Source organism: Marmota marmota, unplaced genomic scaffold (genome assembly GCF_001458135.2).
Source record: "Marmota marmota marmota unplaced genomic scaffold, marMar, whole genome shotgun sequence".
In the NCBI taxonomy this organism is placed as follows: Eukaryota; Metazoa; Chordata; class Mammalia; order Rodentia; family Sciuridae; genus Marmota; species Marmota marmota.
The window spans coordinates 30,064,728-30,078,698 of NW_026000221.1; the positions used below are offsets into that span (position 1 = coordinate 30,064,728).

At 44.2% G+C, this 13,971-nt stretch overlaps 1 long non-coding RNA gene across 1 annotated transcript in view; it reads right to left on the bottom strand.

Moving 5' to 3' along the window:
* The window catches only part of LOC125612997, a 37,391-nt gene continuing 23,420 nt past the window's right edge, over positions 1 to 13,971 (bottom strand). The window contains exons 6-7 of the long non-coding RNA XR_007343506.1: positions 7,332 to 7,556; positions 1 to 5,900 (exon numbers count right to left, since the gene is read on the bottom strand). This is a non-coding gene — a long non-coding RNA (uncharacterized LOC125612997). The remainder of the gene's footprint in view (positions 5,901 to 7,331; positions 7,557 to 13,971) is intronic.

Consider the following 13,971-nt stretch of genomic DNA (forward strand, 5'->3'; position numbering starts at 1 on the left):
ACCACATGTTAGGGCACAAAATAAGTCAGGGGAATTAAAGAAGATTGAAATCATATAGAGTATCTTTTCCAACCATAATATAATGAAACTGTAAGTCAATAGCTATGGAAAATACCCCTTATTGCTGGGGATACATTCCAAGACCCCAGTAGGAGCCTGAAATCACAAATAATACCAAACCCTAAATAAACCATATTTTCCCTCTAAATCAGCAGCATTGCAATATCAGAGTTAATCTGTCCTTCCACATTTTATGCTCTGGTGCCTCCTCTGCATCACCACTTTTACACTTTGGCAGCATTATTAACCCGTATTTTAGGGTTACTTGAGCTCAAGCACTGGGATAACTGCAACAGTAGATTTGGTAAGTTAGATGGCTAGTAAGTGATTAACAAGAGGGTAGCTTATAGAGTCCAGATACACTGGACAATAGGATGATTCATGTGCTTCATGTCCTGGGCAGGGACATTACCCAAAATGATACGTGATTTACGATTTATAAATTGTTTATTTCTAGAATTTTCCATTTGATATCCTCAGACTGTGGTTGGCCATAGATAACTAAAAGTGCAGAAAGTGAAACTGCAGGTAAAGAGGGACTATTGTGTGGGGATATTAAACAACATACTCTTAACCAATGGGTTAAAGAAGAAATCACAAGTGAAAATAATCTGAGGACATATGAAAATGAAAACAGCATACCAAATATGAGAAGCAGCAAAATCAGTGCTGAGAGGGAAGTTTATAGTGATAAACACATTTAAAAAGAACAAAGATCTCAAATAAATTAACTTTACACCTAAATGAACTGGAAAAAAAGAAGAACAAACTAAACCCAACATCAGCAGAAAAAAAGAAATAATAAACATTTCAGAAGAGATAAACTACACAGAGGATAGAAAAGAACATCCTATTTTATATCTTTTTATGAATTTCATGAAATGAAAACCCAAAGTGGGTCACAGCTCTCTCAGCTTTTCTACCTTAGAAGCACATACCACAAAGTACTTTCCTCCCAGTTTTATTCTTTTATATGACGATGAAACTTTGGACATGCCCTACCATCCATTAAGCTGCCTTTGAGCCCTTATCCCCATTATTTTCTATGATGTTCTTAAAGGAAACCCGGTATACACTGTTCTTATCTCCAAATAATATATAGTACATTGGGGGCCCAAAGAAATGGAAGGACACATGTAAGAAACAACAAATGATGGGTTTATTAGCACTAAAAGAAATCGAGCAAGGCTTCCTGAAGCATTCTGAGCACTTTCTGAAGGAAGAGAGGGACAAGCTGATGAGAAGGTGGGCAGACTCCCAAACAATGGCAACACGGATTTTGGGGATATTCCTCAGGCCGGCAATCAGCTGGTCACTCAATGTTACCAGCCTTCTTCCTGTGCCTCCGCCAGGCAGGGAGGACTGTAGAATAAGCCTTCCCTGGGGATAAGCCCAGTCACCTAGTCCTGTTTTGTTGTTGTTGTTGTTGTTGTTTTTAACTGCAATGATAAAGGGAGTAGCACACAGGTGTCACATGATTAATTCTGATTGCTCAGAACATGCCCGTATACTTCATACACACCCAGACTCTAGATCTCATGCCATTACACCTTTTCAGAGTGCTGAGATGGAGATGAAAGGAAACAGAACAAACTCCAAGGAAAGCAGAAGAGATGAAAGGACCACAGCTTCTTCAAATAACTCCAAAGACTTGAGAGATTCAGATTCTGCTTGATGGAGTGAACACTGCACATCCTATCAGCAATCATTATGACAGAATGCAACTCCAGAGAGTCCAAAGAAATCATCAAGCCCTAGCCCAACTGTATCAGGGTTCCCTTGATCTTGGTCAGCGTGCTAGGAGTATTTTCCACTTGGGGATAATATTCCTTCTCATCAGAGGCAGAATGGACAATATCACAAAGGATTACACAATCACTTCCCTCCTTTAAAACAAAGTATTTGTATTAGTCAAGACTCTGGGGAAAAAAAAAAAAGACTCTGACTTTAAAAATTAGCAGCCTTACAACTCAGTTTAGGCAAAACAAAAAAAAAATTGTTGTTTTAAAGGACATTTATTGGTTCCCATGACTGAGTACTGCACTGGGTAAACTACACAGAAGTTTATACTGACAGGCCTGGGCACAGAGGGGAATGCCTGTAATCCCAGCACCTTGGGAGGCTGAGGCAGGAGGATCACAAGTTCAACATTAGTCTCAGCAATTTAGCAAGGCCCTAAGCAACTTAGTAAGAACTTGTCTAAATAAAATGTAAAAAGGGGCTAGGGATGTGGCTCAGTGCTTAAGAGCCCCTGTATTCAATCCCTGGTACTAAAATGGGAAAGAAAAATAGTTCTTCAAGGACCAGGACTTCTGGGCTAGAACTTGGGAATTGATACTTTCAGGGTCTTCTCTGCCTGTGTCTGCTTCTCGTGGTGTTGATTTCATTCTCTATCCCTGTGGGTAAAGATATGTGCACATACTTTCACCACCTTTCCTCCAAAGACAAAAGGAGTTCCAAAAGAAATCCAGTGGACCCTCCTGAGATCACTTGACCATTATGGAATCCTGAGTTGGGATACTCTGATTGACTAAGCCTGGATGGTTTAGAAGAGGCAGGGCCAGGTAATCAGGAAATGTAATTGGCAGCACCATTCAAATCATCTAGAGTGGGTGAAGATGTTCCCAAAGGAAAAAGGAGTGAGGGTACTGTCACTAGAAGGGGAGAATAGACATGATTGAACTGCTGTGGTCCAACATGATGCTTAATCTGTGCTTGGGACACACTTTGTCTTTTATCTTCCCCATGCGTCCTACCAAATTGCTCAGTACTGACTCCTAGGTGTCGACTATTTTAGGGCATCCCCCAAATTAGTGGATAGCAACCCTGAAGCCTGGAATTGAGAAAAATTGCCTAAGGAGATAGATCAGGAAAAGAGCTGGACAGGCAGCAAGGTAGCGTGAGAGGACCCACGATGTTACTAAAAGTTAATATTCATTGAGCACTCATCAACATTTTTTAAGTACTGCATAAGAGACAGTGCCATAACTTTTCTTCACAATACCATTATTTTATAAATGATAACTGTAGCTTAGTTTAGGCAACATTTCCAGGGACATGTGGCTCCTATCTGCCAGGCTCAGCCCATTCTCTCTACCAATTTGCTGTATTGCCTCCCCACTAAACTAGAAATCCAAAGATGTGAGTTTCAAATGTAAATGGTGGATTTATTTGGGTGGGCACTCTCTATTTTTCACTTAAATGTGTTTTCTAGAGTTGCTTTCATGAAAAAAAGAAGCTTGGACCATGACCCTGAATCTATGCTTAACTCACTCACTGACCCTGAACAAGTTTCTTTTTACCCTGGGCCTGAGAGTGCCAGATCACATCTATGATTGCTGACAACTGAGATTTCCTCGTCTGCCCTCTCCTCCCAGGCAAGCAGGGGGACCATTTCAGGAACTAAAAGTGGAAAAGCTGGATCTATCGATACCTAATGCAAAGTAGGGAAATCAGATGAGAATGGTAGAGGAAGCCAGAGTTCCGAGTATCCAGTCCAAGGCATAAAAGGACAACTCAATGCAAAGGAAGAGTTGAGTACAGACACCAGGCAAGACAGCCCAGGCAGGGCCGTGAAGACTCCCGTCTACTCACTGCAGAGGCTGAGAGTGATGAATGTGTAGACTTTGCCCTCCCAGCACCTACACTCCTGTCCTGTGGAGGATTCCCCCTGTCTATTACATGAGTCTTGGTGTAACTGTCAATCAAGGAATCTCTGAGCAGGGTGTCAGAAGGACAAACCTCCCCTACTGGGACACGGAGAAGAAACCCTCACTGTTTCATATGCCTGGATTCCAGAGCTGGTTCCTGTCTATCCCAAACTCTGCTTCTTCCACTTTGCCTTCATTTAAGCATTTGGTTAAGTTTCTCCTGTTTGTAATGAGAAAGTCCTAATAGACACAGCTCTCTCTTTGGTTGAATACTACAATTTTGCTTTTTAGAATTTAGGATCATCGAATTCATCGAATCCTGCTGTGTGCCAAGATCTGTGCCAAGCTCTTCCACACATGAGAGAAATCCATGTGGGGTTAGTAATTGCTCTGTATCGCTCATCACACTGTACTCATGTAACTTCTGAATGCCTGACTGAGTGCTGGACAGTGGGGAGGCCAGGGTCCAGCTGGACTCTGCCTCTAGGCTGGCCAGCTTACCAGCTTATGGTTTGTCCTTGATACAATCAGGTCCCAGCACCCTGACTTACCCACAGTGTATGACCCGAACCATGGCTGCGTGGCATCACCTTCCAGCCTGTACCTGACTGTGGCTCCCTGTCCCACATTTGCTCTCTGGCTTGTGGCCTTGGACCTGAGCTTGAGGCAGGTGCTCTTGGACTGATTCCTTTGCTCTTCAATTGTTACTTGAATTTTCATTCCATTATTCCTTCCACAAATATTTATTGAGTATTACCAACTGCCAAACATAAAGAATATCCCAATACTATACAAAGGCAGACCTGATCCCTGTCCACATAAACTTAGATAATGTATTGATCTGTTTTTCATTACTCTAGTAGAATACCTGAAGTAGGCTAACTTTATCCAGAAAAGAGTTTTATTTAACTCAAAGTTTTGGAGATTCAAGGACATGGCACCAGATTGTCTTGGCCCTGATGAGGATCTCAGGGCAGACGGCAGAAGCACATATGGGAGGAAGAGATCACATCTAAAAACAGGAAGCCAGAGAGAGACTGAGGTCACAGTCACTTCTGAGGGTACACCCCCAGTTGACCAAGGACCTCCCACTAGCCCCACCGCTTAAAGGTCCCACTTCCCGACAACAGAGAACCCAACTCCCAACACATGAATCTTTGGGAGGCAAAAACATCCAACACATAGTGAAGGTTCTTACAGAATCTTACAGAAAGTTGATGTTAAACAAGAAATTAAAACAAAATATGATGAGTGATAGCAAAGAATTAGAAGACCTGCGGGAATATGTGGCTAGACTAGTAAAGTCTCCAGGAATGGAAGTTAATTTGGAGAACAAGTGATAAGTTCAAAGTGGAACTCATTGAGCATGCAGGTGACTGTCATGCTTTGGATTGTGTGGGCTTCTGCTGCTCTGGACAAGTAGCCTCGGACTCAGACTTGACCCAGCACCCAGGATCACAATCAAAATAGTCCTAAAAGTCCCCATTATTCTCACAGTTCAACTTGAACGTGAAGCAGACCCATCCAGGTTTGTCATCCAGAATGTTCCAGACCAGCTAAAGAGATAAGAGAGGTCCCTGTGAAGTAAGAAACTTATCAATAACTACATGCTATGCTTGGGGTTCCATGGAATGTCAGAAAGGACCACCCCGAGTATTCAAAGCTTCATTTTAGCACCCAGTGATGAATAAGGAGCAAAAAAATGTTTGTTGATTGACAATCTTGAACCACAGTAACAGAAAGTGTCCTAAGTCAGGCAGGCTTAACACAAGACAGGCCTGCTCACAGGCAGCAAGACTGAGAGGCGTGGGGCTGGAGAGGACACTCTCTTGACAACTCAGCTTGGAGAAGTTTCCCACTCCCATCCCCTCCCAGGCCTGGCTTCAACTCTCCTTCATCCAATGTCACTCATCTTTCTTGCTACCTCTCCTCCTCAAACTTTGCTCCTCTTAATGACAGTTCTGATTCTCCATTCTTCTGGCTCCGTAGTATGGCCCAGTCCTTGGTGAGTTCTACCTTTTAGTGTGGCGCCATCACCAGGCTCACCTGAGACCTCCAGGTAGACCTCAAGCCACAGGTGAGATTTTCCGAGGAAGTCCTTAAGTTTCCTGCTGTCCGGATGCTCACATTGGGAGTACTTAAATGTAGTCTTCCCTTTAAACTGAATATTGCTGAGAAATCTTTTTCAGACTGGAAGCAATGTGATAAAAGGGAAAAGGTTTTTTTAAAAAAAAGGTTTACAAAAACATTAGAACTGCTAGATGCACAATGACACTCAAGAGGGGTGGGACAATTCCATTTTATATATAACTCAGAGTAATATTATGTCTTATCCACACCAACACAGGTGGAAATTGAGACTAGCATATGGCCATGACCACAGACAGAGCTGTTGGTGCCCAACCCAGCCAGCACCTTCTATAGCAGGCCGGCCTCATTGGTTACCCACTGCATAATCACCAGCAATTTTCTCAAGCCAGTGCCACTTCATGCTGAAGCTGATGTAGGAAGTGACACTATTGGGATTGAGAGTTGGCTGTCTCTATGCCATCCTGTTTAGGGGAAAATCTACCTTCTCCTCTGCTTTAGGCCTTTGTTAATTATTTTAATAATCATTATTACTCAATCAATATATGTGAAATTTAGAAAATAAGTAAAAATAATACTTTTCCATCTGGGCGCAGTGTTGTAATTACAGTGCCTATAATCCCAGAGGCTTGGGAGGCTGAGGCAGGAGGATCACGAGTTCAAAGCCAGCCTCAGCAACTTAGTGAGGCGCTAAGCAACTCGGTGAGACCTTGTCACTAAGTAAAATACAAAATAGGGCTGGAGATGTGGCTCAGTGTTCGAGTGCCCCGACTGAGTTCAATCCCAAAATAATAATAATAATAATAATACTTTTCCAGCCACTCGGAGATTGGGTTGGATATAATCTTCCAGAATTTTCCATGGGTAAACAGGTGTGAGGTCACAACACACATACAGATATTTTTCTCTCAACATTTATTTTGAAAATTTTCAAACCTACCATAAATGGGAAAAATTATATAATGAGCATCTATAAATAAATCAATAAATCACCTGGATTTATGAATTGGTACATTTGTTTTGTCTGTCTGCCTGTCTCTGTTCCCAAGAGGTACATAGATTTCTGTATTTTCATGTCTAGATATAGGCTCAATATATCTATATGAAGATATAAAGATCCCTATATAAACAGATCTATATAGACAGATACAGCAATAGCCATGTAGAGAAATACATTAACCAGGACGTCACCTATACACACTATTACCACATTCAAGAAATGTAACACTGGTACAACGTTATTAACATTAATATAGCCCATATTCAAAGTTCCCCAATTGCCCAATACTGGCCTTTTCAGTTGGCTTCAAACGTTGGGTTCTCTGGAAGTTCACACAGAGGTGAAGTTTGGGGTGCAAAATGTTGATCAGTACATATGCATGTGAAAGGAAGGAGGAATGGACAGAGGAAGGAGCTGAACTGCCACACCAGCCTGACAAAGCCTCAGTTTGCCCAATGGGGAGCAAGAATTGCCCAGCAGATTGTACTACACAGAGCCAGACTGCACTTGATAGCCCCTCCTGGGTCAGTTACCTGGAGCAGGCTGCTCTCTGCCTAAAGCAGATCCTGAAGAGCCAACAGCTGGAGGCCACCCTCCAGCCACATTCTCCCCACTGGGCAGCAGCAGGTCTTGAGGGGAGACATGGGTGGGACACTTCCATACTTCCTGGATCCAATCAGGGGTCACTTGTTGCATTACATTGTCATGTCTCTCCAGTCTTCTTTAAATGATAGCATTTCTGGCTTCATCTGTTTTGGCTGTTATAACAAAATAGCATAAACTCGATGTCTTATAAACAACAAAAATTTGGTTCACCAACAGATTTGGTGTCTGGTGAGAGTCTGCTGTCCTTCCTAGATGGCTCTTTCCATCGTAGCCTTATGTGGCAGAAGGGGTGAGGAATCCCACTGGGACCTCTTACAAGGCCACAAATCCCATTTATAAGGACTCCACTCTCATGACCTAATCACCTTCCAAACTCCACACTTCCAAATATGCTCACAGTGGGCTATGTTTCAGCATATAAGATTGGGGGCAGGGGAGATAAACATTCCCTCTATAGCAACTCTTCTGCCTTTTTTTATCCTTATAATACTAATATTTTTGAATGGGCCAATCAATTGTTTGGGAGAATGTCCTTCAACTTAGGTTTGTCTGATTATTTTCCAACCTACTCCGTTCAGTTAAGTTTCCCTTCCATGTAAAATACCTAAATGACAATCAGATTTTCCTGATTACAGCCACTTTGTCGAGGCCAGTGACTGATCTAATACCACAGATTGCATCTGGTAGATACATTCCTTAAGTGTCTTTTAATCTAGTATGTTATTCCTCTTATGTGATAAATTTGGTGGAGAGACTGGGCACCATCTCTGTACCCCATCTTCTGTTTGCTTTGACTGTTGTCATCCAAGACTGGGCCCTCTACTCGATGAATTCAAGTTGAACACTTTGTCTAGAATACAAAGAGGCAGTAGTGCATTCTCTGTGAAACGCATTATCTGACCCAGGTACACTGTAAACCTTGAGACAGGAGTCTATTACAGGGTTTCAAATGTTCCCTGCTCCCTGTTTCACAGCTCACTAGTTTAATAAAAGGCAATGTGCCTACTCATAGCCCTGTGTCCCCCAACAGGAGAGCATCACAGGTTTGTGGGACACTCAGGTGGAATGAGAGGTAGAGGACAATAAGGAAAGCCACAGAAACCTGTGTTCTCATCCTGACTCTGTCCTTGCCTCTCTGGGTATCCTTTAAATAAGCCCTTGATCTCTCTTCTTGAACCTAAAACACAAATAGAATTTTTTTTGTCCTGCCGAGTTTGGGAGCAGTGAACAGGATCCCATAGAGTGTAGATGTAGAAGTACATGACAAACTGGAACACACAAGGTGTGAGGGATGCTTCATACCAGGAGTGCAGGGTGGGGTTAGCTCATCCCCATCCTGTGATGGTGGTGATGGTGGGAACGGGGTTGGTCATGGAGGATTACCAGCCTACAACAGCCAGACCAGAGGGCATATAAGCCACACCTACATCCCCATCCCTGATGTTTGTGATTTTCACTCTGCCAAGAGATGGGCATTCCATTCAGTCCTCCCAGCAATGCTGGAATGTAGTAAGCCAAGTCTCAGAAAAGGACATACAAGTGTGTTTCAGGGACACCTGCCCAAGTAGACCTCCCTTCAGCAGCAGACATGAGATCAAAAGGCAGGATTCCCCAGGACTGAGCTCCAGGAATCTGAGCTGGAAACTGTCATCAGCAGAGTAGCCTGGGTTTGAGGTCACACCAGGCCACTTTGGATTGAATGGGAATCCTCAGGGTCAGAAGAAGCAACTGACCCATGCCAAGTATCCCACACAGACTGGAAGCAACCACTGCTCACCTGCTCTACCTCAGGGAAGGAGGCCCAGAAAGAAACACAGCCAGAGTCCCTCCAGGCAAGTGACAGCTTATATCTAGACTGGGAACAAAATGACACAGAGAAAGGAGCAGCATCAAGCCTTGGGACCCAGGAAAAAGTTCATTCCTCACTCTGCCCAGAGTTTCAGGTATTGGTGAGGATTGAAGGGAAGTTACTGGTATCACCAACCAGGCCTTCCGGTGGTGAAATAGCATGAACAGGCTTCTAGAGGATACAAACTGGTGGCCCCCGTGGCCTGGTCAAACCTGTTTCTCTCAGCCATTTTAATAGTGTGGCTGCTTTCGTGTGGGCCTTCTCTAGTATGCTGAAGGTCAGTTTCACTATCTGCCATATTGTATTACCTGCCCAGCTCCAAGAGGAAGTATAATTGCAGAGGTGGGCAACCTAAAAATGACATGGTTGTTGTGACCAGCTCCCATTTTAACTTCTGCCTTTCAGGTCAGCAGGAGTCATGGCCCCACTGGGAGAACTGAAACTCTGATCCCCAGTCAGGAGCTGCCTGCTCAGCATCTGTGCCTCTCAGCTGTGCTGCTAATGTTTCAATCCCAGATTGACACATTCTTGAGGTTCTAGGCAAATTCCTTTGAGAAAGAGGGCATATTACCTCACTAGTAGCCAATGCTAGTTGATTAATCAAATATCAGAAAAGAGAAAGGAGTGTGAGGGTATGGCTCAGTGGTAGAGCACTTGCCTGGTGAGCAGGAGGTCCTTGGTTTGATGCCCGGCAGAGGAAGAGGGAGGGAGAAAGAGAGAAGGAAAGAAGGAAATTGGCCTCTATTCAAGCCTGCTCTGAGCCAGGCACAGTGGTACACACTTGTAATCCCAGAGACTTGGGAGGCTGAGGCAGGAGGATCTCAAGTTCAAGGCCAGCCTGGACAATTCGCAGGACCCTCAGCAACTTAGTGAGATCCTGTCTCAAGATTCACAATACTGGTGGTGTAGTTCATTGGTAAATGTCCCGGTTCAATCCCCAGTACCAAAAGAAAAAAGAGAATCTACTCTGAGCTGAGTTACTGGATATATGATCCTGTTTAAATGCCCCAACATCTTTGTAGGGTAGATGGCACCCCATTGTACTGAATGGAAAACCAAGATTATTTAGTTTCCCTTGAGTTGCACAGACAGTAAAACAATAGCTAGTTTTTCAACTCAGACCTGAATGTGAAGCTGTGTCCTCTACCCACACTGGCTCACCTGGAGCACCTATGATGTACTGGTACAGGACTAGACACAGCCTCTGCCCTTACCCAGTTCCAGTATGAAAAAGACTTAGCATATGCACATGTGCACACTCCTGCCTCTTTTCTCTCCCCAAACTCAAATTTCTTTTCAAAGAGTTGCAGCTACTATTAGCAGGATGTGAGATGCTTTTAGGTGAAATGTTAAAATGAACTATGTTTTTCAGTGTGTGTGTGTGTGTGTGTGTGTGTGTGTGTGTGTGTGTCATAAAAATAGAGTTAGTTCAGGCTCCACACTTACAATTCCAGCAGCTCAAGAGGTTGAGGCAGGAAGATTGCAAGTTCAAAGCCAGCCTCAGGAACTTAGTGAAGCCCTAAGCAATTTAGTGAGACCCTGTCTCTAAATAAAATATTGAAAAAAAAAAGGCTGGGGCACAGTTGTTAAGTGCTCCTGGGTTCAATCTCCAGTACCAAAAAAAAAAATGAGCTAGTTCATAAAATATATGGTTTCATAGATATAAGAGATGATTATTTTAGTCTTTGTCCCCAGCTCCTGGCATAGAGCTCCTAAAACTTCATAATTTCCTGAGCAATAGGATATATCTTTTGTTATAATATTTGATCTTTGACCCTCAGATTTCCTGACACAGAACTTCTAATCCCTTGGAATTTCCTGAGTAATAGGACTGTCTTTTGTTCCAACAAGGAACAAAACTCTCGATGTCTTGATGGATTCCTGAACGGCAGCTGGTCAGAAGAACTACACCATGGTTAGAAGCTTAGAACCTTTGGCCCTATACCCAGTCCCCTGGGAAGAGGGACAGGAGATTGAGTCAATACTGACCACGGTTACATGATGAAGCTTCCATAAAAATTTCTAGTGGATTTGGAGAGTTTCACACTTGGTGAACACATGTATATACCAGAAAGGTGGCACACCTCAGCTCCATGGGACCAGAAGCCCCAGCATTCAAGATCCTTCCAGATCTCACCCTATGTACCTCTTCATGTGGTTATTCAGCTATATCCTTTATACCAGTTAAGCCAGTGTGCATAAGCAAGTAAGAATTCTGTGAGCTATTCCAACAAATTATGGAACCTGAGGACTGGGTTATGGGAGCCTCCAGTTTATAGTCAGAAGGGTGGGTAGAAGAAAGAAGTTGTAAGAAACCTGACGACCCTTCCCTTGTAATCAGCATCTAAAACGGGGACCAATCTTGTGGGCATGAGCCCTTAACTTTGGTGTCTGCACTAAATCCAGATAGTGTCAGAACTAAATTGAGTTATAGGACATCCAGCTGTAGGACACCCAAGCAAAGAATTGAAGAATTGCTTGATATAAGAAAAAACAAAAACAAAAACAAAAAACCCACATATCTGGAGCCCAGAAGTTTTGCCAGAGTAGCAGAAAAATGAAGTTTTTCATCTACACAGACATTCTGTCAATGAGGCTGCAGGAGGTGGCCATGTGAGTAAAGGCCAGGAGACAGGAAATGACTCTGTAAAGGAGCTGGGCCACCCTGGTCCTTCTGGGCACGAGCCCACTCCATGTCTCTGGGCACCTACTGCCACCCTTCATGCCCCTTCCGATACTGCTGAAAACAAGACCTCCCACTGGCCTTTCTCAAGCCCAAGGCACTTCTGCCTCACTTTTGGCCAAAGCTGGTGACCTCACCATGTTTCAGGTCAAGATCCAGCAAGGAGGGTCCAGCAAGAAGGCCAGGGTCCCTCAGGTACCTAGTCAGACACAGCACAGAAGCCAAGGGTGAGTGAGGGCATTGTAGGAGCCAGTCCTTCTTTTACTCTATTCAGTAAAATGCAGGCTTTAAGAAGTCACCAAGCGCCGGGCCCAGTGGCACATGCCTGTAATCCCAGAGGCTCAGGAGGCTGAGGCAGGAGGATCGAGAGTTCAAAGCCAGCCTCAGCAAAAGTGAGGCACTAAGCAATTCAGTGAGACCCTGTCTCTAAATAAAATACAAAATTGGGCTGGAGGGGCTGGGGTTGTGGCTCAGAGGAACAACGCTTACCTAGCATGCATGAGGCACTGGGTTTGAACCTTAGCACCACATAAAAATAAAATGAAGGTACTGTGTCCACCTACAACTAAAAATTAAATGTTAAAAAAATGGGCTGGGGATGTGGCTCAGTGTTTGAGTGCCCCTGGGTTCAATTCCCAGTACCTCCCAACAGAAAAAGAAGTCACCAAAGTGGGTGCAATGGCTCACACCTGTAATTCCAGAGGCTTGGGAGGCTGAAGTAGAAGGATTGCAAGTTTGAAGCCAGCTTGAACAACTTAGCAAGACTCTGAATCAAAATAAAAATTTTTAAAGGGATGGGGATGTAACTCAGTACTAGAATGCATGCCTAGCATGTGTGGGGCCCTGAGTTCAATCTCTAGCACCACAGTTTGGGGGAAAGTCACTAAGAACCCTTTACGCTCAGTCCTGGGAAACCCATTCAGCACACACACACACACACAAGCCCCCACTATCATTACCTTCTCATAAGCCACAATACAATACAATTAGGGCAACATTCCGAGAATTAAACACTCATTAGAAAGGAAAATAGCTATAAGTGATTGAGAGCAATTTTCTTGACAAGAACTCATTAGGAGGCAAAGATTTCAGTTAATTAAATAGAAGAAAGTGGAGCCTTCTCTGGACTGGAGCATCACTGCTCAAGCCAGACCCAGTGCCCCATAGTGAGATGCCCAAAGCCCTTTGTAGGCACTTCCTTCCTGGGAGGAAGAGCTGTGCTCCCAAGGAGCCTGGCGGGAGCGGGAAGTAAGTATGAAAGACAGAGAGACAGCAAGACAGAGAGGCGCCTCTTAAAGAGTCAGTTCAGAGGAGAGGCTAAGTATTACCAAGAAGAGCTGATGGGGGTGGGGATGGCTCAGCAGTAGAGCACATGCGTACCTTTTGCTTGGCCCTGGGTTCATTCTCCAGCATCTGCTCCCCCACCAACAAAGAACACCAACCCTGTTCTAAGCCCTAAACCACAACACTGCAGGGTAGATTTTGGTATTTCCCATCCCCATTTGACAAAGGAATGGAGACTCAGAAGGGATAGTCTTTGCCCTAGGTCTCACCTGGTCGGGGAGAGATTCTTGTTAACATATTGGAAGGTTCATGCTCACTTCTGCTGGAGCTGCACCATTAGGAAGCCCATTCCTTTATCTTAACGCATCCTAAACAACCTACTAAAATGTTAACATTAACCCCATTTTCATCCCTTATGACCTCCATGCTGAGTGTTAGGTGGATTAAGGATATGAAAGCAAGGGGGATCCAACATGGCGGCCGGCAAGGAAGCAGCACTTTCAGTATCTCCACATTAACCGGATCAGAAACACCCATTAAAACAGCTACATTCTACCTACTGAGGAACTTCTAGCAAAATTCCGCTGAAAGGAGACCTGCCAGGAAGTAGTAAGTTATATTAGAGGTGACAGTTGGCCCCAGACAAGTGAATCTTGGCCGGCCACGCGGGCGCAGAGGTCCAATCCCGCAGCCACCGCCCAACCGGCTCTGCAAGCGGCCCCCGGCGGCCCAGGGCAGCGAGAAGGGTCCC